Below are 14,596 nucleotides of genomic sequence, written 5' to 3' on the forward strand. Positions count from 1 at the left end.
GGTCCAAACATGAAAATCTCTAGAGATCAAAGATCTTATTTTTAAGAATGCCAGCCCCTGGGACAACTTAAACCATCTGCGTACAAAGAGAAACAGATCAATACAGATCTAAAAAGTATTAGGCATTATGTCTTCATCCCTACCACAGGGGTTACCGTATATACTCGAGTATAAGTCGAGGCACCTCATTTTACCACAAAAAAAACCTGGGAAAACTTATTGACTTGAGTATAAGCCTAGGGTGGGAAATGCAGAAGCTACTGGTAAATTTCCCTGTATAATAATATCAGGACACAACAGGCTGCTCCCCCTGTACAGGACAATAAAAGGCTGCTCCCCCTGCATAGGACACCACAGATGGGGGGGGGCGGTGCGCAGCCATCACTGGCCTCCTCCATCGTCCAGTCCACTGGGGGGTTACGTACAGCTGCCGCTGAACTGCTCCAGAGAGGTAGGGGTGGCACTGCTGCATCGCTGACCAGCTCTACAGGAGAAAGGGGGTGCACTGCCGACGCTGACCTGCTCCTACTTCCACTGCTGACTTTTTCCACAGTGCTGCCCTGCTCCCCTCTGTAGCAGCTAGGCCTACTGCACTAGACATGCCCTCAGTGCAGGAGGCCGGTGGCCATTGTGCCGTAGCCACGACCATGTTATTAAAACCACTGACTCTTGAGTATAAGCCGAGGGGGGCTTTTTCAGCAAAAAAAAAAGGACTGAAAAACTCGAGTATATACAGTATATTGCCCACAGGAGAAGTGTTGGCTAGCTCCGTGTCCCCCTTGCCAAGCAGCAGCAGCATATTTCCCAGCATTTTTTTTTTTTCATTTTTCAGCATTATGGGCCAAAAAGTGACCCTGCCCCAACTCCTAGAAGACTCTGACTATGGCAGAGGGGAGATGGCAATCATAGCTGCCTTAGCTGTGGTCTCCCACTGACAGTCCCTGTATCTCCAGCGGAGCACTGCAAATATTGGGCCTTATTCAGACCAGCTCACTAAGCAGCACTCTGTCGCTGCCTAGCGAGCATGTGAGTGCTGCCTGCCTCCCTGCCGAATGCCCCCCCCCCCCGCCAGCACTGCCTACATCCCCTCAGTAACATGCAAGATGATGTGAAAACTGACTTTGATTTCTGATGCTGTTCGCCGAAAAGGGGGCAGGCGCTGACATCATGGTAATGTATATTTACAAATAGTTACTTACTGTATTTCTCATAGTGAGTTTGCAATACCATCTGCTAAAATGCCTAGTCTGCTTTCGCTGTGCACTGTCTTGCATTGCACCTGTATTTTAGCATTGGTGGTCAGGTACCATTTTTAGTCTTGGAATAACAGAATATGCCTAGGGGGACAAATATGGCAAAGTCTAGGTGAGGATTGGAGGAAAGAGATGTGAAGGTGAGGGGGAGGAAAAACTGTGTACAGTATTGACCCAGGGAATGATATACTACAGAAAAGAAGGGTAGTCAGTCATGGTTCTTGACAGTTGTGTGAGGTGAGGACAGTGATTGGCAAGGCACTGCCAGGGGATGTGCAGCCAGGGCTAGTGCAGGTGTGACTGAAGAGAACTGTGACCAAGGCGACAGTGGCGGATCGTGGACTGTGGTGGACCATGCAGCTGATCCGGCGGTTCAGCACTGTCCCCTTCCCCAAGGTAAGAGGATCTGGTGCCCGATCACATCTGCCTCAGTGACAGAGGCGTGCTTTCATATGGGCAGAAAGTACGTTCCTGTCACTGAGGCACTTCTATAGGTGCCTCTTATAGAACTTTTTTTAATGGATTTTACAGCCTGTAGCTTGACCCCGCCCCCTGTTTATGGACCTTTTACATTGACAGCCAGAGGCACTGCTCTCGGTGCCTCCTAAACCAATAAAAAAAAAAAAAAAACATTTATGGAGTAAAAATTATTAGAATAATATAAAGCATAATATGTGTCCTAAGTATTTTCTTTGTATTATATTATTATGTTAATCATTAATGACAGGGGAGTCACTGCCTCCCCCGACTGCATGTCCCTGGTTCCTCATGGTGTCAAGAGTCAAGAGCGCAAAGCAGTATACACCAAAGCATATCTTCTGACTGGTCTTCATCAAGGAAAATATATCTAGCATATTTGCCAACGCAATGGCTGCTCCATCCTCCTCTGGGTGATGCAAGGGTTTGGCTTGTGATAGGGGGTAGAAAGGGGGCGAGGTGTAATAAAGGAGGCTGTGGGTTAGGCCATCCCTATACATTCATATCATTGCAGCATAAGACCTGCTGTACAATGCTGACATTACTGGCATTACCTGATAGGCCGGGAGAGGCACACAATTTCTAAGACCTACTGGCGATTCTGCAGTAGGAAAGTATGTTGTTTTGGTATTTTAGACCCATCATTTGCTGGATCACTAACTATTGTGTAGGGTTTTTGCCCTCTGCCTTCCTTTTCTGCATTATTTTACTCTAGAACCCAGCATTTATTGAAATTGATATATTAATTGGTAAAAGTAGTATTTTGACTTTAAATTTATAAGTGCACTTTGAATTGACTGGGATATTTTCCCCATGATATAAATAATATAACATGTTAAACAATGTTATTTAATTGAACCTAGAAGGTTTACTGTCATAAATCACTAGACAAATATTTCTGTGCAGCATTATTATAAATTCTGTCTGTGCAGCTTACACAGTTTATATTTGATGCCTTTCCACATTTTGATCTGATCTTTGCTGTTTCTTGAAATTGTTCTAAATTATTTTGTGACATGAGAAATGATGGTGTCCAGTCTTCAACTGCCATCTAGAGGTAAACTGCAGCAATACTATCTGGAGAAGCACAAGTGATCAGTAAGTTAATACTTGTTGTTTTACACTAGCAATGAGCAAATTAAGGCTATTACTGTGTTAAATATTGCTAGAGGTTGTTTTTTAAACTCCATGTTACCTGTGATAGTCTTATGGATCGCTCTGCTTAGATACCATGATACCACGGCTACAGGAAAATTGTATCCTGGTAATACAACACTTACTGTACGTAGCTTAGATATTTCACTGACTTTCAAAACAATAAGATAATACAAATAAATATTAAAACAAATGAGAATCAATATATGTATACTAAATCTATAAATACTGTATGTTAAATACTATACATGCCATATGATATTTCAAGGGCGACAAAGTACAAATGTTGTAACTTTTATAAAAAATTTCATATTTATTCATATACTGTATATTAGCATATCCAATTGTACTATGAGTAGATGAGGTAGGAGCAGTGATGTAGCTAGGTGCCATGGTGCCCGGAGCAAGGCCGCCCCCCCCCCTCCCCTCCCCCCCTGAAATGTACTGAGGACTGAGCAGGTCCTAATTGCCCACAGGGTGGCAGGGAGAGGGATACAGGGTAAGGCAAAGAGTGATGAGGGGATATAGAGGGTTACAGGGAGGGCCACACAGAGGTATAGGTAGAAGAAGAAGTTGATGAAGAGTAGATGATAAGAAGAAGCTGGGTGACAAATATATATTTACCAACCACCTGCTATACCATCGTAGACCTTCAGCAAGCGGATGGCAGATTCTTGGGATTCTGTTAGAGATGGGTCGTTTGCGAACAAAGCAAATCTTTTGAACGGATCCCATGAACGAACGAGTGAGCCGTTTTTAATTACAATACATTTTCCTGATCTCAGCACTGCCACCTGTGGCAGCTGAGATGTACTGACTCCAGAGGCCGAGTTCAGTGCTGTGACTGCAAGTAAAAGAAAGATTAATAAGGCTGCTGCTGCTAGGGATGGCCATCGGTGCAGACGCCATTTAAAAAAAAAAAAGGAAAAATAATGGGAATAAATGATTGTAAGACAAAGTATGCTTCGTTATTAACAAATTACCCCTTCTTTTAAAGTGAACCGTTGATCCACCTAAAAGATACAGATCTTTTCACCGACTGATCTGCTGGATCCCAGCTCTCGCTAGTGACCCGTTTTGCCCATCTCTAGATTCTGTACCATAGATCAAGATTTCCTGTTCCCCGCTGGCAGGGGAGGAGCTAAAAGGAGGGGAGAGCAGTCCCTTCGCTTCTCTCTCCCCTACAATACATCTGGTCCTGGAATGCAGCGCTGCCACTGCTCTGCGCACACGGACAGCAGCGGCAGCATTACTGAGGGGGTCTGGTGGTGAGTACCACAGCAGCATATAAATGAGTCAGTGGGACTCACTGAAATGCCCTTGGCTCTGTTCCTCTTCACCACTGCGTGCGCTGAATGCGCAGACGCAGACACTGACAGTCGGATCATGGTCAGATCACCCACTGGACCACCAGGGCTGTGTGGAGCTGGCGGCCCAAGACAATAGTGATGGTGCGGCCTGGGGAGCACATGGCACCCTGCTCCCGGCCCAGTTCGCCACTGATTGGGGGAGCAGGGCAGCAGGGCGGGGAGCCAGCGGCAGGGCTTCAGTTGGCTCCCTCCTCCCTACGCCTCTGGGTAGGAGTTAGGAGCAGTGGCAGCTCTTACAATTTTGGAAGATGGGGCTGCTGCAATGCGGGGCCCCTCCTCTGCCACCACCATTTCATTGACTGACTACTAAATTATTAAAAGGTAATTTAATATATGTGCCAGTACTAAAATACATGGCCATCCAAGGTTGTGTTTGGAACCCCATTACCTGCCACATTACACAGGCTACTTTGAAAAATCACCATTGTAAGACATATAGGGGTAAATGTACTAATATGGGAGTTCTATTGAAGATGGGATGTTGCCCATAGCAACTAATCATATTATATCTATTGTTTGCTGAATAAAAAAAGTAGAATCTGATTGGTTGCTCTGGCCAACATCCCATCTTAGCAGATTTACCCCATAGTGGGGAGCCATGTTATACAGGCAGACCTAATTGCTGGACACTGTACACAAATCTATTTGCATCTAAAAATACCAATATGTAATTATCAATTCTGCTAAAGTTACACCACAAAATTATTAGTTGTAAGATCACATTGAATATCTTACAGAATGCTAAATATGCCTTACAGAGTCATTGAGAACAAAACCTTTTTATTCTTTTTTTAGACATTACATTTGGTTCTGCTTCCTCCATAACTATAATTCACACAGGTTTCATTACCGAGCTAGTGCAGAATTCACCATGGAATAGAATGGAAAGCATTTGTTTTTGATCAATGGTCTCAAACAGGGTCTTCTTTGAAAGGGCCAGTAAGAGGTTACAATATTGGGTACTTATGTAGTATCTGGACGCCCGATTATCGCATCGCATCCGACCAAATCGCATGCGATGCGATGCGATGGACCTGATTTTCCATAGGATTCTATGGGAAAAAGGGTCCTTTTCATTTCCCCACTATCCAACTACGCATGGAGTTGGATATAAACCTGTGGCGAGCGTAGCGAGCCACCGAGCCCGAAGCGTGGCGAGTGCAGCGAGCCCCGCGTGGGGACGCAGATTCGTTAAAAAGTATTCCGCTGCGCTCGCCACGATTCGGGCTCGGTGGCTCGCTAAGCTCGCCGCAGGTTTATATTCAACTCCATGTGTAGTTGGATAGTGGGGAAATGAAAAGGACCCTTTTTCCCATAGAATCCTATGTTAAAATGGACTCAGTCCATTTTAACATTGAATCCTATGGAAAAATCGGGTCCATCGCATCGCATGCGATGGGATGCGATGGACCCGATTTTTTAATCGGGCGTCCAGATACTACATAAGTACCCAATATTGTTAGGTGATACTATTGACTTTGGTGATCAGACTGAAATGGACTTTCATTATTTTCAAACAAAATATTCAGAAGCTAAGACTGGGGTTTCTCTGCTTGCCAATTTTTACACCTATTTTGACAAATTTACTTGGCACTCAAAGGGTTAATGGTTTTATAGACTTAATGGTATTTGTAATGGTTAGCATTACTGCCTCACAGCACTGAAGTCATGGGTTTGATTCCCACCAAAGCCCTAACTATGTGGAGTTTATATAGAAATATAAATTAGAGATATATCACAGTGCTGGACTAAATGTCTGAAATATACATGGAACGTGAAACGACTTCATATAGGAATGCAAAAAAAAACACTTTATAGTCTTCAAAATTCCAATAAAAAAACTCTTTTATTTTAACTGCTTCGGTCACATGACCGTACATTTTCCAGGCTGAGCTATGCTGCCGCAGTGGGCCGTCATGGCAAATCTCCAAGCATACCATGATACAGTATGTAGGTGCGTGCTGGTGGTGCCTCCAGCAGTGCACCACTGGCACATCACCTTCTAGCAGCAAACCCCCCCCCTACCCAGCACCCCCTGCTGCCGCCACTGCCAGGCACCCCGATGGAAGTTCGGGGCCACTTGGGAGCATTCATTTGTCTGGGTGCCTGAACCCACGAGCGTGCCCAAACCCCCCTACCCCGAGCAGCCCTGAACTTTACATAAAAATTCTGGGTGTTCCACACACAGGCATGGCGATGTCTGCTTGGCGTGGGCAACTGAAGTCACATGTCACATGACATCAGCGCCCACCCCCTTTCTGCAATCTGCGTCCGTAATAAAAGTCAGAAAAATCCTTTCATAGTGTGCAACCATCAAATGATTTCTCTCCGATTCGGCTGCAGGCGACAGGATGTGTTATGGAACACATCCCCTCACATGTTAGAGAGGAGATTCGCATGGCGGGCTGGGGGATGTTTGGCCAGGCGGTGTTTACCTGTTCCCCAGGCTGCGAACATATGCCACCTAGTGAACAGGTCTGAATCAGGCCCTTTGTGGGCAGATACAATAATTTGTTTGTTGTTACAACAAAATAATGTAAAACATGACTTTTACCACTGTACAACACTTGAATTAACTGCACTAAAATATTACCATTGCAGTGTGCCTAAATCATTGCTACTCATTACAAAACTATGGAGGTTATTCTAGTTGGTGCGTAATTTTCCGAATTCTTTCTGAGCGGTCCGCACGCCATGCTGTGCGGACATGGTACGAAGAAACGCCCACCGGTCCTCCGCATTCGGACGGACTCACACTTTAAGAAGAGGGTGTGTTTACGGACAACATCCAAACCTTGCGTGTGTGGTGGACACACACATATTCTGCACGGTCTTACAGCGTCTGCACGGTCTTACCGCATCAGAACGGACGGGAACATGGCCGTACGCACCGATGCGGTGTATTTCCGCAAAACATACCACTATCTTTTGATCCCCAAATGTGTGCTGTTATTGGTAAATGTAAAAGTGACATGTATATTTATATTAGTGAAAGCAAGTTCTCTCCATTGCTTGCAGTGTAAATGTGTGTAACAAATGCAGCCGTGCTTTCAGCATAGATTTGTGTGTTTAGTAATGGTCCATTTAAGCTGCAAGGTTTCCAATTGAAGCAATGAAAAGAGTGTAATTAATGAGTAATGAGTAGAGGAGTGGATTGTATTGTGTTCAGGTGACATTGGTTCAGGTGCGGGAGTACTAATTGGGCGATCCGAATGCCTAGCGCATGACCGAGTGGTGTCCGCAAAGAAATACTTGCTTATGGACACCACATATTTCTTGCCTTTTGGTTCGTTTGCAGTCGGTGTTCAGTCCGAATGCACGCCTACCAGAATTAGAGCACTCCCTCGTGTACGCCCATGTTTACGCCCAGTTTAGCCCACTTTGAAACTACGCCCCTGTGTACTTCCGAATGACGCTCATAATACGCCCATATCTCCCGAGTGAATGCGGTGCACATTTCTGTACGGTATTAGTGAGAACAAGTACGGAGACCTTGCGTGGCACATGCGCATAGCGTTGCCTACGCATGCGCAGACGGCTAAAAAACGCCATCCGAAAGAATTCAGAAATTTACACATCGACCAGAATAAGGCCCTATCAGAAGTAAAAAAGGATCAAATTGTATCCACTTATTGTCAATGAAACTGCTTATGATAACAAAAGTGCAACACTGTATCTGAGCAATTAAGCTGTCTGTGCAGCAGTGCAGAATAATCTGCTGAAAATAAAAAGCCCAATAAGAACCAGGTGAGAAGTGATTATTAAAAATAAATAAACACACATTAACAATATCCTTATTGTGAGATCGTAAGGAAATGAACACATAAGGTACATGAGACATGCATATAAAAGCTTCCACATCTTGTTTTTAATCACATTTTCAAACTTTTTTGCACATCTATACTATATATTTTTTTCTAAGTAGGTGCAAACAGTCACCTCTTTTTTATGAATGTTCAAATAAAAGTTATTAAAAAAAAAAAGTAATTCAGTTGGAAGCCAAACATAAATATCTAGAGTGTGCACCCATTATTTCTCTACTTTTTTGCTCCTCTAATACCCCTTTCACACCAGCCTAAATTCCCGGGTTGAGTCCGGGAACAACCCGGTACTACCTCTGGTGTGAAAGGTACCAGGGACAAAATCCCGGGCTAATTTGCCGGCAATCCAACCCTGCTAGGTAGCAGGGTTACTCCCAGGTCCTTCCTGGACTACTGGCTGGTGTGAAAGGTGCGGGGACATGTCCCTGCTTCCCGTGTTGCCTCTGCTGATGTCAGCTAACGCTGATTTGCTAGCAAGGCAACTTCCTGTTGTGCTGGACGCTCACAGACACGCCCAGAGGCAGCAAACAGTGTGCAGGGAGATACAGCGTGCACGTGCTGTGGGCAAAGTGCGTTTTAACCGCTGCCAGTTTGGCAAAGTGCGTTTAACCCCTGTAAGTTGGGCAAAAGTGGGTTTTAAACCCTGCAAGTTGGGCAAAAGTGGGTTTTAACCCCTGCAAGTGTGGCTGCCATGTCTTGGACAAATAAAGAGGTGAGGGAGCTGTTAGTCATCAGAGGGGAAGAGGAGATCCGGCACCAGATTACAGGCACTGTGAAGGATGCCCAGATATACCACAACATTGCCAAGGCCCTGGCATCGTGGGGCTTCATCCGCAGCCAGCAGCAAGTGAACAAGCTGAAGGGGCTGAAGAAGCAATTCAACCGCGTACATGACCGCAATCAGAATAAGAGCGGGGCTGAAAGGCAAGATTGGATCTTTTACGAGCTGTGTTCAGCATGTTTTGGCAACACTGCGCTGAGTGACCCCATCAGCCTGTCATCCTCCAGCTCAGCCAATCTCTCATCAGTGGTTGATGAAGACAATCAGTCGATGGACAGTACCCAATCTGGGCCAACATCACCTGGGCCAACATCACCGATACTAGTCCCAGATGACACCGATTTAAACTCCTCTGTTAACCATGCAGATGACAGCCTAACCATCCAAGAGAGTGGCCTAACCATCCAAGAGAGTAATGTGCCCGCAACACCCAAAGCGACACCGCAGAAAGATCTCCCTGTGATGCGCACCAATAGTAAATATTTATCCTTGCTTTAATGTCCTAAGTACTTGCATTCCAATACACAGTAATGCTGCACTATACGCCACCATAACTGTCTGCCGCAAAGTTTGGTGTCGCAGAGTGTATCAAGCGTAGGTGGGAGTAGGCCACAAACACATACGATCACACCACTGCTTTTTCTTATGCCTTTTTCTCCTTCTTTGATTCCCCTTGCAGTATATACAGTTCCACCGCGGAAACGCAAAGTCACCAAAGTAGAGCTCACAGCACGGGAAATTACCAGGGTGCTCTGTGAAGAACTGCGCGTCATGGACAACAACATGCAGCGACAGGAGGATGCCCGGCAACTCCGTTTCATCGAGGCGGAAAGAGAGCTGCAGCAGACCTTCATAACGCAGATAATGGGACACCAAAAGCGCATCTTGCACAATTACCAAGACCGCCAATTCCAGTTCCTGGAATACATCATACCTCGCTTTGTGGGTAACAACATGCTCCCAGCTAACCAAGGCCCTACTGCCCCTGAGCATAGCTACCCACCGTATTCCAGAGGTCCATACTATGACCCTCCTAACCCACCACCATCCTCGCCTGAATACCCTGTATACAGGCAATTGCAATAGGCAGTTTAATATAGTATTGCTGTTTAAAGGGCACATTTTTCATTTAGGTAGGGGGGCGGGGGAGGTTGGGTTTTTAAGGTGTTATTTTTTTATTTATATGCTGATAGTTGGTCACTTTATATGCCTGTGCACTTAACAGGTTTGATGTTTACAATGGCCAACCGATGTTTGCCGAGCACTTTTCAAGTTTACAAAAATGTTGGCCAGATTCATAAGGTCAAAAATTATGTTCCTGTTTAGGGGGCGGGGGTGGGATGTTTGATGCTTGTGGGGGGGCAGGGGTGGGGGGATGTTTGATGTTTGTGGGGGGGCGGGGGTGGGGGGGATGTTTGATGCTTGTGGGGGGCAGGGGTGGGGGGTTGTTTGATTTGTGTAATAATGTGCCTTTATATTTAAGATTGTATTTATGTTGTACTTTTGTGCCTAAAAATAGGCAAAGTTTTATACTTTTATATACCTTTTCATTTGTTTTCTTGAAGTAAACAAAAGGTTAAAACACTACAAATGTTTGGTGTCTAATTTTTAATAATCAATAATGTAATGTGGGCCTAAAAAAGGCCATTTTCAATGATAAATGCAGGGTCAACCCGGGTTTGGTATGAAAGGTACCGACCCGGGTTGTCCCTGTTTCAAAAGCATGTGTGAATGGGTCCCAACCCGGGAATGTCCCTGCTTGTCCCAGGAATGTAATTCCCGGGTTTGTCCCTGTTTTTCTGGTGTGAAAGGGGTATAACATATACTCCTTTTACCACTGTACCCTGTGTAAAATGTGCACCATCTTGAGAATTGGCAAGTTTGTTTTTGATCACCATTTCTAATAGAACATAAATTATTAATTCTCACTTAAATGCACATTATAAAAACAAAAATAGGTTGGAAAGACTACCTAACTGTTAAATACATGCATCAGGCATCACATCAATTATATCATTTCATTGGGAACAAAAGACCTATGTTGATTTAAAAAAGAAATAATTAGCTAAACATTACTAGATTTTTTCATCTAGGCAATGGTAAATGCCTCACGTACTGCAATTGTTCCACATGAGGATACAGGGTGAAAAACATGGAATTCTTTTTATGAAAAGCAAAATCCAATTAATGAAATACAAATTATTCTCTCTTTGGTTATACATTATGATTCTTTTTTTTTTTTTTTTTTTAAACTAACCTTCTATAACCCATTATTTTCCACATATATATTGATGTGAACTCTTAGTTTCTCCCTTCCGGCACTTCAATAAATGCTTACCTCATTCATCACACATAATCACTATAAATATATTTTATGAAAAATATCAGATAAATATACATCTGTATGTGCTGAACTAATAAAAATCTACTTAATCATTTAGTTCTGCAAAAACATTTAGTTTTTCTTCACTGATTGCCTCCTTATGTTTTGATCCAGGGGCGCCACATCCTCTTTGATGGGGGTGGGGCCAAGATATAATTTTATTTGCTTAAAGTCCCCCTCAATGTTGGCTTGATATACCTGACATACCACCTACCTAACGACAGCTAGATATATATCTCTAAAAACACACACACACACACACATAACCCATACCCTTCAACATCACAACATCACAAGGGCAGAAACCAGAACACATTCAGGAATGGGGCATGGCCACTCCCCCTTTCCTTTACTTACAATGGGCAATTGGAGACCCCCCAAAAAGTTACAAAGCCCTTTTTCGCCGGTACATGCAATAAAAAAAATGGTACTTTACCTGCCAAAAAGGTACAGTTTGAGGGTACGATAGGAGCCCATCCCAGTAATGTATAAACCAGGGGTAGCCAACCAATCAGAGGTGAAGAGCCCCAAAATATGTTCTGGTAAGACAGAGGCAATACCCTGCAAAAATGGGTGTGGCTTAGCTTCCAAAAATTGATAAATTGATATCTATCTAAAGATATATCTATCTATCTATACTGTATGTTTATATATATATATATATATATATATATATATATATATATATATATGAATAGGAATATATATATGAGTAGGGTTACCACTTTTGTGTTAAGAGATTCCCAGACTGTGGCCCACTCCCAGCCCCGCCCGTTGACCCACCATATCATGTTTTTTTTTTTTAACCTTTCCTCCAATTCAATGCTTGATTTTGCACACATAACACACCATAATGCCCATTACACGTTACATCGTACAACGGGATGCACATTACATGTTACGTCACACACTGGGATGTCCATTACACATTACATCACACACCGTGATGCCCATTACACGTTACATAACACACCGTAATACCCATTATGCCTCACTCCCTGACGCCCATTTCACTACATACCATGATGCCCATTACAAATTATGCAACAAACCGTGATGCCCATTATACATATGCCACACCCTATAATTCCCATAGTGTGTAATGGGCATCACGTTGTATTGCATAATGTTTAATATGCAATACAACGTGATCCCATTACACATTATACCACACCCTAATGGCTATGACATAATAGGCCATGTAAGTGCCACTTACCTGCATGTTAATTGCTAGGGTTTTCTTGGTCAATGCCAGGCCTTCTTGCTCGATGCAATGGAAAATGACATGCTCGTAACGGAGGGCTCAGGGCCCATGCAGGACTCACTCAGATACAGCCTGAGCCTGCCCTGTGGAGCACAGGGAGTAGGAGGCTGCATGAGCAGAGGAGGCTGAGCCTGAGCAGGAGCCAACCAGGCACTAGCACAATTAATCTGCACAGTGCCACTCACAGTCCACAGAGACAGAGGCAGCCACAGCACCAAGGCCACCAGTGCAGCCAACTCAACTTCCGGCCTGCCAGGCTAGTATTAAATTGAGCTGGGCGGCAGCTTCTGCGCAGAAAAGAGCTGGTGGAAAGGTGGTAAACCTAAGCAGGAGCCGCCATGTATATAAGGCAGTACCGCAGCAGTGGCACCGGGTCACTCCATATGCGGACGTGTCTTAGCAATGGCGCAGCACTATCACACCAAACTGCAGATCAGGAAGAGATGAGCCGCAGGTTGGCCACCCCTGGAATAAGATAAAATGATGGCAGCAGGGATCACTTTACTTTATACTGAATATGAGTCAGTGACTGTTACCTGGAAAGTATCTGTATAATCCCTTTCTCTGTAAATCTACAACATGTAGCCCATAGACTTTAGTATTGGTATTATCTCCATCCAGACACTGACCCTATTAACTGGAGATGGTGGCCACACTGAGCCCTGCAACCAAATACTTTGACTGGATTATCTCAAAGATTTTTTTTGCTTTGTACAGAATATCCAATATAATAATGGTAATTTTGTAGGTTTCTGTTGCAATATAAAATCAGTAATAAGTCGATACTCTGAATGTATAATCAGTATATATTCCTTACCTATTTGAAAATATCAGTCAGCTGATGATACCTCTGTCCAAGTAATAACACGTATATTCCCCAAAATAGGACATCTAAATGTTTACACAGGATGTAGTAAATATCCATGCGGTAAGCATTAGGCTTAGGATTGGTTAAAGTTAGGCATTAGTGAGAAGGTTAAAGTTAAGCAGTGGGAGGGGATGGAAGGGGTAGAATTAGTAGTCATAGAAAAACACTATGCACATATACTATTTAGGACAGTAACCCAAGATATAGGACATGCCACTCAGAACCCTCCTGAACCAACCTTACGGGTGTGGAAAAATCATGGATAACCAATGTATGCCTCTCCTGTGTGCTATCATATGTGCCTTTTTCTGGTGGGGTCGCAGACAAATAGCAGGTAGTGTACTGCTCATTATCATTATTGACCTTTTAAATGGATATTAATAAAAGTTATATTTTACTTTATTTTGAGAACAGGTTACCAAAACATATCCTAGAACCCTAAAATAACTTAGAATAAGAATGCCCCCAAAAGAGTCTTCTTTTCTCCTTGCACATATAGTCTGTCTTTAAGACTCAGGGAGCACCGCCAACCACCTCCAACCAATAGAATGTGTTAAAACACAACTATGCAATAAAAGTTATGTTGGCTACAAACAAAAATTACCACCCCAATATCCAGTCTAGTTGGACAATATAGGGGGGTTTCCTACAGGGCGCCCCCCCCCCCCCCCTTCCTTTCCAAAAAAGTCTAAAAGTCTAAAGTATAAATCTGACAAACTTTATCAAAGGGACAATAGAACAGAACAGCAATATTTTCATAAGTCATGAATAAGGTATCAAAGTACAGTACAGTATAAATTAAAAAATAGCAATAGATTGCAAAAACATATAGTCCTTCATATGTAGCATGTATACCTAAACAAAACACAAAAAGACATATACAGTATGAAGAATAAGATGAGGGAAAGAAAAGACACAAGAGAGAGAAAAAAAAACGAGAAATATCAGTGTCTTTCAGTATTCACAGAACAACTATAGAGGAGGGTGAGGTAAAACATGTAGCATACTTTGCAGATTTCTTAAATCTCAACCATGAATACCATGTGTCATTAAAAGCAGAAGAAGGTAATTTAGATGATGAGGTAAGATCTAACAAAAATGTAGCAGTCCACCCTCTGGAACCACCGGGAGATAGGGGGACATGTTGAGGATTGCCAAAAGCATGGTAAGTTTTTGTCATTACTTAAATGTCAGATTAATGATTTGTTTAAACTTAGAGATGGG

This window comes from Crinia signifera, chromosome 2, assembly GCF_055691185.1.
Source record: "Crinia signifera chromosome 2, ASM5569118v1, whole genome shotgun sequence".
In the NCBI taxonomy this organism is placed as follows: Eukaryota; Metazoa; Chordata; class Amphibia; order Anura; family Myobatrachidae; genus Crinia; species Crinia signifera.